At 40.2% G+C, this 15421-nt stretch overlaps 1 long non-coding RNA gene across 1 annotated transcript; it reads right to left on the bottom strand.

Annotated features, from left to right (window-relative positions):
• Positions 1-8072: 8072 nt before the first annotated feature.
• On the bottom strand, positions 8073-14137 carry LOC148115546 (uncharacterized). Its single transcript, XR_015731970.1, has 2 exons — positions 14032-14137; positions 8073-13301 (listed from the first exon to the last, which is right to left on the bottom strand). It is a non-coding gene; the product is annotated as an uncharacterized LOC148115546 (long non-coding RNA).
• Between the last annotated feature and the right edge of the window lie 1284 nt (positions 14138-15421).

Genomic DNA, 15421 nt, shown 5'->3' on the forward strand with positions numbered 1-15421 from the left:
GACAAGAAGCAAAGGATGGAAACTAATCAAGGAGAAGAACCTACAACTAAGGAAAAGTTTCCTAATAGAACGATTAATCAGTAGAACAATTTGCCTCCAGAAGTTGTGGGTGCTCCAACACTTGTGGTATTTAAGAAGAGATTGGACAACCATTTTTCTGAAATGGTATAAGGTTTCCTGTTTGTGAGTTGGACTAGAAGACCTCCAAGGTCTCTTCCAACTCTATTATTCTGTTATTTCATTCAATTTACTTCTGAATAGGCATGCAAACAATTACCTGATTCGTGTGAGAAGGAAAGTTACACTTCTGCATCTGGAACATGTTTCTATTGTTAAAGCCCATTCTCTATGGATTTTAAAGGAGCTTATTTTTATTTGGAAGCCAGGCCTCGCAGGAGTATTAGGAAGAGAGGGTAAAGTCTTTTTAACACAGAATAAACATGACCCAAACAGAAAATTAAGTTTAGAATTAGCATTTTTTTTTTTTTTTTGCCAAATGTTATTTTGAGATTGGGCTATTCTGGGAATAGTTTTCAATCCAGGCCACTCCTTTTACTTAAAATCAGTCAAATTACAATAAATACAATAAAATATAAGAAATAACAAAAAATAAAAAATAAAAATTACAATATATGAAGTAGGTCAATGTATCTGATATTTTTGTACTGCTTTTTTTTTGGCTTCCTTGAGCAGGGAAGTTGCTACTTCACATAATATTTTATGCACATGATTTTGTGCATGACATTTTTTAGGATTGTTCATAAGCAAAGGATAATGTTATATGTGAATATATACAAGTATAATTTCCTTGTTACACACACCACACTGAAATTCTTGCTATAAATAAATAGAAATTGTAATTCATGGGATGTTATTAACAGAACCTCAAAAGGCATTCTAGAAGGTGCTTAGAAAGTAATAGTAATGAATATGGATTAAATTGCTTATATTATTTTTATTGTTTGATTATACTGCACTTGGGTATAAACACATACTATATAAACATTCTTCAAATTTATAGTATATTACTAAGCTTCCACAGGAATACTAGTAATGCTACCATTACAGCTCTGAAAATGAATGAATGCTTTACTCGGTTAAAGCAAGGATGATTTCCGTCTGAATATTGGGATTCTGGAACCTGTGGATCAGAGGTGGGTTTCAGCAGGTTCTGATCAGTTCTGGAGAACTGGTAGCAGAAATTTTGTGTAGTTCAGAGAACCAGTAGTAGAAATTCTGACTGGCCCCACCCCCATCTATTCTCTGCCTCCCAGGCCCTAGTTGATCAAGAGGAAATGGGGATTTTGCAGTATCCTTGCCCTGGAGTGAGGAGGGAATGGAGATTTTGCAGTAATCTTCCCCTGGAGTGGAGTGGGAATGGAGATATTGCAATATCCTTCCCCTGCCACGCCCACCAAGCCATGCCACACCTACCAAGCCACGCCCACAGAACCGGTAGTAAAAAATTTTTGAAACCCACCATTGCTGTGGATGCCAATTTTTCAATGTAAAGCCCTACTTTAAAAGGGAGCTCTACCTCATCCTTGGCCTCCATTAGAAATTAGAAATTATCAACAACCTTTCCTCCATAGTATAAAAACCAACTAATCTGTATTAGATTACCTAGCTGCCTTTTCAGGGAATATATAGAATTTTTCTGGTTCTTACTCTCGACCATTATAGGCAGGAATGGAGGAGAGGCTGTTGCATCCCGATATAGCCAGCTGGTGCCATCGCTGGCTATTGGGGGTGAGTTATTGGCCCCCACAGATAGGGCTCGCAACTTGGGTGTCCTCCTGGATTCACGGCTGTCTTTAGAAGAGCATATGACGGCCGTGGCCAGGGGGGCTTTTTATCAGGTCCGCCTGATTCGCCAGTTGCGTCCCTTTCTGGATCAGGACTCCTTACGCACAGTCACTCAGGCGCTCGTCACTTCCTGCCTGGACTACTGCAATGCTCTCTACATGGGGCTCCCCTTGAGGAGTACCCAGAGGCTCCAACTGGTGCAAAATGCGGCTGCGCGGGGGATTATGGGAGCGACAGGGCGCTCCCATGTGACACCTCTCCTGCGTGAGCTGCATTGGCTTCCAGTGGTCTTCCAGGTGCGGTTCAAGGTGTTGGTCACCCCCTTTAAAGCGCTCCATGGCATGGGACCTGGGTATTTGCAGGACCGCCTTCTGCCGCCGATAGCCTCCCACCGACCAGTACGCTCCCACAGAGAGGGACTCCTCAGGGTGCCGTCAACCAGGCAATGTCGGCTGGTGACCCCCAGGGTGAGGGCCTTCTCTGTGGCAGCTCCTGCCCTCTGGAACAATTTGCCCCCGGAGATAGGAAGGATATCGGATCTCCGGGTTTTTCGCCGTGCCCTAAAAACTTTTCTTTTCCATCAAGCAGGGCTGGTGTGAACCCCCCCCCTTTTTAGTCTTTTTAGCTTTTTAAATTGTCAAATGGGTTTTAGTTTTCAATGTTTTAAATTTTTGGGCCACAGTTATTTAATTCTTTTAACAATTTTAAATTTTGTATTGATATGTGTTTTAGTTCTGGCTGTGCACTGCCCTGAGTCCACTAGGAGAAGGGCGGGATATAAATTGAATAAAATAAATAAATAGATAATTTCTTTCTAAAGAAAGATGATGAAAAAACAGATCCCAATACAATCAGTCACAGCCTCAACACAACTAGAAAGTACCAAACTAGGGAAAATCGGCAGAACTTCATGCAAGTGGTAGAGGACCACAAAATAAAACATTAATTCAAATCTCTCCCACAGATATTAAAGAACACCAGCAATTTAACTTTAGGTGGGTATTGTCATTACAAACCTCTTTTCAGGTCAAAATCATATTTATCAAAATCATGCAACATTATTCATCTTTATAGCCCTCCTATATATTTGGACCTCCTACTCCCAAATGTAATTTTAATCCCCTGCCTCAAAATCTTATTAGTGTTTAAAGAATTTTTAACACAATTATAATAATTGTGCCATTAATTTCATTAATTATTCCCAGTTCATGCTTATTTGTTTGCGTCTTGCTATAAGCCTGGTATGAATTCTCAAAGACAAAATAATAATAATAATAAAAAAAAAAATCCTCCAAGGTGAAAATTGAGAATATAGGAATAAAATTGCTTCACCCATCTCATATCCAAAAGATATATTACATTTTCCATTTAATAGAGAGGTAGAAAGATAATAGATTTTATATGCATGGAATAGGGTAATAGATTTTTAATTATACAATATTTTATTAGAATAATACTGTATATTCCTAGTAACTGTAACTGAAAGAACATGCCAAGTATAAGGAATGACATGATAATATAAATTTGAGTCATACTTGGAAAGACAATTATTGCATGCACGATACATTGGCTTACCATGTTTTGGTTACTCAACATGATTTGTAATTTTGTTCCAGCATCATCAAGATAGAGTCCCATACTGTATATAACCGTGATGGCAAACCTATGGCACATGTGCCACCTGTGGCACGCGGAGCCATATCTGTGGGCACACGAGCGTTGCTCTAGTTCAGCTCCGGCGCACATGCATGCGCTGGCCACCTGATTTTCAGGCCTTCTTGGCCCATCAGAAGTTGGCAAATGGGCCATTTCTGGCCTCCGGAGAGCCTCCGGGGGGTGCAGAAGGCCGGTTTTGCCCTCCCCAGCCTCCAAGAGAGGCTCTGGAGCCTGGGGAGACCGAAAAATGGGCCTACCAGGCCCACTGTGCCACCATGTGTCAAAGAAAGGTGTTAGGGTTAGGGGCTAGAGCATGAGGGGTCACGCGTGCATGCACAGGGGAGTGGGGTGCATTGAATTATGGGTGTGGGCACACATGCGCATGACCCCCCATACTTCCCCTGCTTTTGGCATGCAACGGCAAAAAGATTAGCCATCACTGGTATATAACATGTGTTCAGATCTATGTTCATCAACCATTTGCTAGAGTTCGCTGTGTACCATCAATCATGAGGCAAACATTTATAGGAAAACGCCTGGAGGAATGTTTAGGACTTGAAAAATATATAAAACATGTATTGACTATCATTAGATTATATGAGGATCCAGCTTGCTGGAGGCACAATAGTCACTTAAGTCAGATACTGTGCTATTGCCACCAATATCAAGGCAGAAAAAGAGAAGAACCACCACAGTTTCCATTCAAAGAAAGCATATCTACATACACAAAAAGTGATTTTTGTGATTGTGTATGCATATGGCACGATAAATGACTATAATTTCAGTTCAGTGATATGGTACAAGTACATTTGTTTGGGAACACCATAGCAAAATACGATTTATATCTGTGTGTTTGCATATGAACCCAGTATGTAGAAACCAGCAGCTTTCAAATCTGGAAAGAGGATGTGACCAGACTGCTGGAGTTTATTGTATATGTAGAAGCGGACAAGTGGTGTCAAAATGTTGACAGCTGTGTCGCAATTCAAACCGCCCCTTTTATACATGTGTCATAATATCTCATCTACATACAATAGAAGTGGAATGAGCAATGCAACATTGCTTTCATAATTGTGATGGAAGTAGCAAGATCCTTACGCCCATATCCGGCACTGTAGAACAATTTTAGCTACTCAGTTCTGGTTTGCTTCTGGTAAAACTTCTGAACCTGTGAATTATTCAGTTCAGTAAAGGAACCAGAGATTAATCAGAGTATTCTCCAAAGTACCTGAGGCAGGACAAGAAGCAATGAGGTGGAAACTAATTAAGGAGAGAAGCAACCTAGAACTAAGGAGAAATTTCCTGACAGTTAGAACAATTAATCAGTGGAACAACTTGTCTCCAGAAGTTGTGAATACTCCAACACTGGAAGTTTTTAAGAGGAGATTGGATAACCATTTGTCTGAAGTGGTGTAGGGTTTCCTGCCTAGGCAGGGGGTTGGACTAGAAGACCTCCAAGGTCCCTTCCAACTCTGTATTAATGATTTTTATTATGTTTAGCAATCTCCTGACTTCTCTTTCTGGACTTTTCTAGAAACTTTGATTTTGCCATTAATAAATGTAACACAATTATTAAATGTATTATTTCTTCATTTCTTGAAATCAGCTTTTTTGACATTTCTTACTATTAAATGGGGTGGAATGGTGGTCACAGTTTATGTTATATTAATATTACATTAGAACTATATAGTGCAATGTACAATATATTAGTACTAGCATTGTACTGTGCTTCAAATAATTGTAATTAAATCCATTTCTCTCTCTCAAACCATCTTTGTCACAATGTTCTTATATTTTTAAGGTAGTGGGATTACTTAATAAGCATTAGTGTTAGCTCTGATAGATGCTGTGGGTTGCCCCTGGTTCGGACTGGTTCTATAGAACTGGTAGTAAAACCGGACAGAAGCTCCGCCCACCGACCCTGACATCATCAGAACACTTCTGCGCATGCGCAGAAGCTTCTGTGCATGCTCAGAAGAGCGCACGCGCACGGAGCCCCATTACGAACCGGTAGTAAAGATAAGTAGAACCCACCCCTGGATAGATGGTTAATTAGATGTGGATGGTATTCAGAAATACCAAGATCAAAATATAAGAAAAAGTGTAAGTGATCATCCACAAAACAGCCATAGTTGACCTCTTGAGTTGGGTGGTGTTGAAATCAAATGAAATAAATCAGGAGGGCCACACCTCTTTCAAAGAAAGTGACATTGTCTCTTTTCATAATGATGCCTTAAGTAGTTTCCATACTCAGTATTCTGCCATCTCTCAGATGTGGCAGGGATCCAAAGTACAGGTGGCAGAGCTTACGTTGCAGAAAACCATACCCAAAACTTCAGGATTGACAAGCTCAAACTATTCCTAGGATATCTTGCAAGATATCTCTGACGTACCTTCCAGCCAATGTCCAGATGAGCATGGGTGATTTTATTCTATAGATTCTTTGCAAATTCACTACAGTAATCCATAAACTGATCTTCTAGCCCTTATTTTAGGGACCTTAAATTCAGAGGTGGGATTCAGTAACCTTCCCTACTGGTTCACAAAGTGAGCGTTGACGCACGCTCACTTCACTTGCATGGGCCACCTCTGCGCACGTGCACGGCCTTCTGCGCATGTGCAGTAGTCACGTATTACGTCCGGGTGGGTGGGCGGAGCCTCCCACAGTCACTGCTACCGGTTCGTGGGATCCGGAGAGAACCAGCTGAATCCCACCACTGTACTGGATAACAATCTAAAATAACAATCTATAAATGTAATAAGCACAGAGAAGTATTGATTTTTGCTACAGTTATGAAGATATAGCCTCAAATATGAGTTTGGTACCTATGTTCATTCATACTTGGTTGTTTTTCAATATTATTCCAGGTATTTCTTAAGTTTTAGGGACCACGGGACTCTTTAGATTTACCTCTTCGAGGTCAGGGATAAGATTCTCTGTGATCTCTCCCTCTGTAGGACTGTTTTTGATATTAAGTTATCACAACACAGAAAAGTCCAAAAAGAATCTTTAAGCAGGTGGTGCTAAGGCTAAAATAGAATGTGATTTCTAAAGTCTTTCCCACATTTCAAGAAGCTATTTATTCTGGGGAAAATGTATATCAATCATTGGAAAAAACCCACAGTGCCAGAGAATGTTTGAAATACACAGAGGGAGTAGGAGACACACACACACACACAAAAAAAAAAAAAACAGAAAAGAAAAGAAAGAAAAGAAAAAAGAAAAGAAAAAGAGATATTTCTTTATTTCCACTCACCTAGTCTGATTGGCACAATATTTCAGCATTGTCTGCTTTAGATTTAGAGATAAGGACAGTCTTTGCTAATCATAAGTGCTGCTTCTTTCTTTTCTTTTTTTTTTTTTTAAAAAACCCCAATCAGTATTAATACTTGGGATAGAAAAGAGTATATATGTATGAACAGCAGAATTATCATTCAGGATGTTGCACTTTCTTAATTTATACATATGTTAGGCACTGTTGATTTCAAGCACCCCTGGAAGATTAAAGGCACAACAGCCAGGATCATATGGTATCTCAATTGCTTGACTGTATAATTTCAGCCTACAAGTGATAGATCAAATATCTGAATGTTCCCACAGATAAAGTTCTCAATGACTGTGGAGATTAGCCTTGAACTAGCAGACCAGATAAAGAGGAGTAGGTAGATAAGAAATATTAAAAGTAAGCAATCTAATGCCCTCTATATGTTATGGTAACAACAACTTGTATCATCCATGATTATTTGTCATGCTTGTGAGAGCAGATATAAATTCCCCAGACTTATTTGCACAGACGCATCCATGCTTGTTCATAAAAATGAATAGGAGGAAGATAAATATGTTATCTGAAAAGAAGACAGAATTGCCACTATTCCAAAATATGTCTTCCATTTTCCATGGTCCTAAAGAAGATATTCTTCCTTGAGCATTTTAAAACCTGTTTACGGATTGTTCCCAAAGTTGTGAAGATAGATTGCCAAAATTTGACTATACATGATATAACACGTCTACATGACCAGGAGCTGCTCATTATGTAGAGGATTATTATGGATTTGAGGTGGAAATGAATTGAAATAACTTAGATTTTTTTTTTAATGGAGGATCAAATGATGAGTAAGGCTATGTCAGCATGAGGGAAAGCAGGAGTTCCAAGTGTATAAAGTTTTATTGCATATAAAGATTTATTGTAAGCATAAGCTTACACAAGTGTGTGAACCACTAACAATCAAGGGAAATTAACGGGAGTTAATAATAGAAAGGAATTCAAAGTGGGCTGGGCTGGACTTAGATCTCTTGTGAGCATGAAGTGATTCATGACTGATGGCATGTTTGACACCTCCCTTAGGTTCAGCCTGGTCATCTCCTATAGGCTATGAATTTCCATTACAAGAGAAGTTCATCTTCTTATATTAGTACACATGTGTACTTACTTACATACGTACGTATGCACGTACATACATACATACGTATGTATGTATGTATGTATGTATGTATGTATGTATGTATTATTTTTACAAATAGCTTAAGGTGGAAATCCTATCCAACACATCTTCCTCTGATAAAGGGGAATGTTTGTAGTTCTGGTTTGAAATTTCTTTCTTTCTTTATTTATTTTTCATATTTGTATACCGCCCTACTCCCGAAGGACTCAGGGCGGTGAACAGCCATAATAAATACAAATACATATAGAAGTTAAAAACTATTAAAAAACAGATTAAGTAATTTAGGCTCAAAGATTAAAACATCCAAATTTATCTAAAGAGGTCTAAAACCCGATTTAAAAGCCAGTTTAAAAGCCAATTAAAAAGGGAGAGTTAGGCCAGACCAGCTTGTTGGAATAGAAATGTTTTCAGGGCACGGCGGAATATGCGTAAGTCTTGGATGTTTCGTAACTCCGGGGGAAGCCCGTTCCAGATGGTAGGTGCCCCAATGAAATGAAATCAAGAAGTGAAAAATACCCCAATCAAAGAACTGCCACACAACCACAGTAAACAGCTCAACCAAAAAACCCACCAAAACCCACTGACACTGACGGGGCAAGCCACTAGAATATAAATTGAGAGCATTCTCTACCAGTACTGGTAATGTTACCTAGTTTGGGTAATGAAAGCATTGCAAGAAAACAATCAAGCTCAGAAAGCACCAAAGGCCTTTCACATCTTCTTCCTCCTATTTTTCCCACAACAACAACAACAACAACTCTGTGTGGTGAGTTGGGCTTAGAGGGAATGATTTGCCCAAAGTCAAATCTCATTTTAATGGCTAAGGTGAGATTTGAACTCATGGTCTCTTACTTTCTAGCCTGCTGCCTTAACTATTAGATCAACTGGCTCTCAAACCATATGATAGAACTTAATATTAAATGTTCGTTCTGTTCACTCCCTGGATTCTGATCAATCGTTTTTTTTGAGCTTGTTGATCAGAAAGGTCAGCAGTTCAGCAGTTCGAATCCCTGGTATAGGTCTCCTATATGTGAGCAGTGGGTTGACCTCCAAGGTCCCTTCCAACACTGTTAATTTAATTTAATTTAATAATTCTTCTTTCACTTGGAACTCACAAACCCTTTTCTAGCCATTTATGCATGTTTACTCAGGAGTTCATTCTACTCCACATGCACCTAAAGCTCTCTGGATAAGAGTTAGCATTTAAATATGTACATGCAGCTGGTGCAGAGATAGTTTTGGGCCCCCCAAGAATGGCCCCTGTAACATTACTGCTTCATAAGCTGCATTGGTTACCAGTCAGCTTCCGGGTTCAATTCAAAGGTGTTGATGATCACCTTTAAAGTCATTCATAGCATGACCATCTCATCCCACTGGGACTGGTACATACCACTCATGCTGGCAGAGAAGGCATGTGGGTCCCGTAAACCCAATTATTCTGATTGGTGGAGTCCAGGAGGAAGGCTGCTTCTGCCCTCTGGAACATCTTGCCCCCTGATATGGGGTTGGCTCCAACCATCCTATCTTTTTGCAAGGGCCTAAAGCAGTGGTGAAGTCTAAAATTTGTTACTACCGGTTCTGTGGGTGTGGCTTGGTCGGGGGGGGGATAATGTGACTTGGTGGGCATGGCCAATTTTTTTTTTTTAACTTTCAAAACCATTTTTTCTACAACCTCTTTGGTGAAGAGGTTGTAAAAAATGCTTTCAAAAGGCTCTGACGATCCCAGCTGAGTTGCCTGATCGGCAGAGGCTTTTTTTCTTTTAAAAGCCTCTGACGATCCAAGCTGAGTTGCCTGATCATCTGATGATCAGGCAACTCAGCTTGGATCATCAGAGGCAATTAAAAGAAAAAAATGATTTTTTAAAAAGCCTCTGATGATCAGGCAACTCAGCTTGGCTCGTCAGAGGCATTTAAAAGAAAAAAAGCCTCCGATGATCACGCAGCTCAGCTGGGCATGGGGGGGGCAGGGATTTTTGCTACTGGTTCTCCGAACCACCTGCCTCCATCGCTACCGGATCTGGTCCGAACCGGGAGCATTTTACTCCAAACTGATTGGCAAAGCCAAAGACATGGCTTTGCCAATCAGTTTGGGGGCCCAGTGATGGAACAGCACAATTCAAGTGATTAATAATAGATTCCACCTTCCACCCCCGCCCTTCCCATGCACCTTTGGTTTAAATGTTTGTTTTTAACTTTTTATGTTTTAGCTTAGATGTAACTGTGAGCCACCCAGAGTTACCCTATGATAAGATGGGCGGCCAATACATTTTATAAATAAATAAAATGCATCAAAATATTTCCCGTAGCTATTAAAACATTTTAGAATTACATGATCCCAAACCAATGAACAATTAATGATATGCATACCGGTACTAGCAGATGTTTAAATGACAACCTTACAGAGATAAACTTCAACTGTGATGAAGGAATCTATCTAAACCTTCAAAAATGCCTACTTTTATAGGATGGAACAGCTTGAGCCCCAAAACTATTAGCTATCTCTGCCAAAAGCATCCAGCTGATTATAATAGATGATTGACAGGACATATTATAAATCATAAGTTGTGCAACTTAGATTATATAGTTTTGAGGCTAGAACAAAGGAAAGGATATAAAAAAACATAAGGATGATTAGGAGATTAGTGAGTTTCATTTTTCAGAAAGCTTTTAAAGATTTGTGCATTGAAGCCAAATAATTACTCTGTGACTTTATTAAGTAAGCCAGCGTTTGCAGTCTAGAAATATTTCAAAGAAATAAACAAACACTTTCTGAAAATACAGGTAGAAAAAATAATCAAAATTCACCTCCTTAAATATTGTGAAATAGGAAAAAAGTGCAGAAACATGACAGAAGTCCTAGCAAGCAAGAAATTGGTGTAGGTATATATGCGTTCAAGCTTTAATAAAAATATTTTTTTGGAAAAGAAAAAAAAGAATATAAACAATAGTAAGTTTTCAGTAAATTCTTTATTTAAATGTTCACTGTAGTTTGCTTTGTTTGTTTGTTGTTTGTGGGGTATTTTGGAGGGTAGGGTAGATTTTTATCCTATCCTTCATCTACAACAGGGATGTCACGCTCGATTTCATTGAGGGCTGCATTAGGGTTGTGTTTGACCTCAGGGGCCTGGGGTAGGCGTGGCCATCTTGCCTTTACTTGTGTTGGTGCCTGTGGTAGTCTGAGCACTCTGCCAATGAAAATGGGCTCCTGAACTCTGTTTCCAGCTGCGATGGCCTCCTACAACCCTCTTCCAGCAAAAATGGAGCTCAGGAGGACTGCATGCTGTTCTCGCGAGCTCTGTTTCTGGCTGTGATGGCCTCCTACTACCGTCCTATGGCCGTCCTGAGCTCCATTTTTGCTGGCAGACGCACTGCGGGCCAGTCCTTCACTGTTTCCAGGGTGGACCCAAGGACCAGATCTAAGCACCCTGCGGGCCGGATCTGGCCCCCAGGCCTTGCGTTTGACACCCCTGTCCTAGGAGTTCACAATAATGTACATAACACTCCTTCCTCCCCTTTTCATTTAAGTGCTCTAAAGACTGGGAAGAATGATCTAAGATAGGGCTCAAATTATCCAGTAGGCTTATTCAGTGCTTGAACAGTAGGGCCAATGAATTAAGGGCTACAGTATGTAGCTAAAGTCCGCTTCTGTTTTATAATGGGGAAATTTTGGTTTTGAAACAGCAAACCAAAATGCAGCAGGATAGTTTTGATCGTAAGTGCCACTTACCAACAGTTCCTATTAGAGATATCTGTGAGAAACCAGCTGATCTGAGCATATTTACAAGCTGGCAGAATGTAGTCTTAATGCTGATAAACAAAAAACAGTCCTAATTGCTCAGCATTGGTTAATGCTCTAGGGGCTAAATTTTTAGTCATCTCCTGAAGCCATTTAAGTTATTCTCTCATTAAAGCCAGTAGCATTCCTCACATTCCTTGTTTGCAGACTCAGCAATGTTTGCTTTTGACTTTAAATGTAGTGCAGAAGTATAATTGATTTATATCATAGCAGGCATTATTTGGGGGATATTTCCATACGAGCCATGAAATAGTCCATTTAGATGTTTTGGCAGGGACAATACAGGACCTGAATTCTATAACATATAGTGGATCCCTTTACTATTAATGGTTGTGAAAAAAATAGTAATGAAAAAGAGTTAGGCAAACCAATTGCCTTTTCAATAGTTTGTATAGAAGGCCTCAGAAAATAAAAATCAGCAGAATGCAGCAACTCCCACAGTAATACTTGCTGCTTGAAATCAAAGTTCCCCATTTTACAAAAATCTTGAGATTGCAATCTGAGGAAGACATCAGATTGTAAAAAGTCAGCAGTTAAGATTTGGTTTTCTTCCAGAACATTGGGAAGAGAATGTTGATGGAGCGGGCAAGTGATGGTTCATAGATGAATGTGAAGTTTATCAGGGTCTTAATGTTGTTTATTGTTTTAAAGTGTCTTTTCAGTGTACTGTGCTTTTATTATGTTCCTTGCCAAAAGTTCCTTCTGGTGGATTGCTAGCTATATAGACTTGGATTGATGATAGAGATAGAGGTAGAGATAGAGATGGAGATGATAGAGATAGAGACAGAGATTAGAAATAGAGATGATAAAGACAGAGATAGAGTGATGGTAATCCTACAGCAATGGAGTTGCTTACAAGGGGAAGGATCAATTCAGTCTACGCACCATAATGTGGAAACTGTCTATGTCATCCCCTCCCCCCTGATTGTAAACTACTAACATATTATACTTTAGGAACAGGGGTGAAATCTGGTAGGTTCTGACAGGTTTTGGAGAACCGGTAGCAGAAATTTTGAGCAGTTTGGAGAACTGGTAGTGAAAATTTTGAGTAGTTCAGAGAACCGACAAATACCACCTCTGGCTGGTCCCAGAGTGGGGTGGGAATGGAGATTTTGCAATATCCTTCCCCCAGGAGTGGGAGGGAATGGGGATTTTGCAGTATCTTTCCCTTGCCAGGCCCACCAAGCCACACCACGCCCACCAAGCCATAGCCACAGAACTGGTAGTAAAAAAATTTGGATTTCACCACTGTTTAGGAAGTACCCTATACATGGATAATGTAGCTTTATTAAAATTGGTGGAAAACTATTCAGCAATATGTAAGTGAAGAAAATCATGATAATTATGAAAACACTACACCAAGTTTGTTCAATGCTTACACAAAAGTATTTGATTTCACACATCAAGGACATCTGCAATGGGGTTTCCATTGCTTTTGTCCTTCCTCAGTCCTTCTCCCCTTCCTTACCCTTTCCTTTTCCTCTCTGTGCTACTCAACTATTTGTCCCCCTCTCCTTCCTCCTACCTTTCTCCCTCCTCCTCTTGCCTCTGCCTCTCTCTTCTCCATTTTCCTCACCCTCCTTCTCCCTTCTCTAATAACCTGCATGGATAAAGTTATGAAAACATTAAAATTCGCCCCCCCATGCGTTTTTACTCACCCTTCTTGTCCAACCCTGTCCCATCCCCCTGCCCTTCTCCCCCTCCCTCCTCTCCCCTTGCCTCTTGGCCCACTCTACCTCTTTGTGCCCCTCCTTGTCTCCTTCCTATCTCCCCTGAACTCCCTGCCTCTGCCTCTCTCTTCCCTGTTCCCATTACTCTTCATCCCCCACCTCTTCCTCTTTCCTATCCTCCTCTCACCTCTTCCCCTCTCCTTCCCATCCCTCTCCCTCTCTCTCCCTCCCTATCCCTTATCTCTGATAATAACCTGCCTAGATGAAGTCATAAAGGCATTCAAATTCCTGCCTTCCTATTTGTGTCTACCCTCCCTTCTCTGCCTGTCCTGTCCCTCTTCCTCTCCCTTCCCCTCTCCTACTGGCCCATTCCACCTTTATCCCCTTCCCCTCTTCCTTCCCCCTCTCCCATCCATCCTATTTCACCATTTTGTCCCCCTCATCTTCCTTTCCACCTCCCCTCCCCCTCCCCTTTTACCTGTTCTTCCTCCCATTCCCCATACCCATTATCCTCCTAGTCCCCTCCCACTGAGCCTGGCCCTGACTCTCAACCTCATCATCCTTCTCAGCCTGTCCCTCCCTCTCACCCTCTCACCCTCACCCTTGTCCTAACCTCCTAACCCCACCCTAAACCTAACCCAAACTCTCACCCTCATTTACCCCTCTGAGAGTTGGTTGTAAAAGAAAGGAAGCTTCCACAGAGTCCAGGAGTCCTATTGAAGAGCAACTTGTCTCTAGGAAGGCATCTTCACTCTGATAACTGACAGTAACTGACACTTTAGCCTGCAGGGATGAAGTCATAAAGCCATTAAACTCCCAAGGAGATGACCCTTATCCTCCTATCAAAGGGCACCTACTCTTCCACCTTTGTGACCTATACCAATGTCACACCAGTCACTAAAGCTGCCTATTTGCAGACTTGACTGTGTTTAGGATAGACCTTGAAATAGATTTCCACTTGAAATAAACAGAACTAAATTTAACAGATCCCATTGATTTTAGTGGCACAACTTTGACAGACTTTGAATCCATCCCATTGATTGGAAAGACCAATAGATTGTAAACCAAAATTATTCAACCTGTCCCATTTAAACCATTGCAATATATGCTCTGCATTGTTTTCTGTTTGAAAGAGGGGGAAAAAAATCTTTAAAATGTATTGCTTTTTTCTCCCCCTATTTGAAGTGTCTGTCTTCCCCCCTTTGTCTCTATCACCTTGCCTTATTTAGTCAGTGATGCCCCTGTTTTCTCCATCAGAAAGGCAGGAGACTATAAACAACAATGGAAATGGAATGTGGAGGGCAAATTAATCTGTATTTAAATCTATCATAGGGGATCAATCTGCTTGTGTGCATCAGTAACAAGAGGGTTTCCTGCTTGTGCAGTGGATTGGATTAAAATACCTCCAAGATCTCTTCCAACTCTGTTATTCCATTATTCCATAGAGTTACACCATAGTTCTATATTTGTCTACTTAAATGTAAGCTTTATTGGGTTTAGTATGGCTTCCTTCCAGTAAGAGAATAAAGGCTGTAAATTGTTCAGGATTAAATATTTAGCAAACTAGAAATGTTGGTACTTTTTCAATCTGTGTTTTTGCTTTAAACTAACTACCACCTACTTCAAATCAAACTTGTGTTCAACAACGGCCTTGAAAAGTGATAAGTCAAGTAAATCATACATACAATCCTGAAGCTTAGAAGAGCTGTCAGCAAGTTGACTGAAAATCTGGTACAACAGAGAAACCAAATATAACTGTGAATCAAGAAGGAAGATACAGAAACAAACTGAATCACTGTATCCCCGAGGCCATGAGGAAATAAAATATTATTTGGTACAGGCAGAATAATAGGAATGAATGACATCTTGGAACATTCTCAAAGGTGCTTTTAGCAACCATATCTAACAGTAAAGTTAGATTTTTCATTGTGAAGGAAGGAAGGAAGATTAACCAATAGGCTGTAAAGAATTTATTAATCTCTCTCCATCACATTTTTTCTCTTCTTTCGAAAGTCCATTTGGAATGTGGAATTATAAATAAAGTTGTTAT

This window comes from Pantherophis guttatus, chromosome 2, assembly GCF_059756535.1.
Source record: "Pantherophis guttatus breed Tessera chromosome 2, ASM5975653v1, whole genome shotgun sequence".
Classification (NCBI taxonomy): Eukaryota; Metazoa; Chordata; class Lepidosauria; order Squamata; family Colubridae; genus Pantherophis; species Pantherophis guttatus.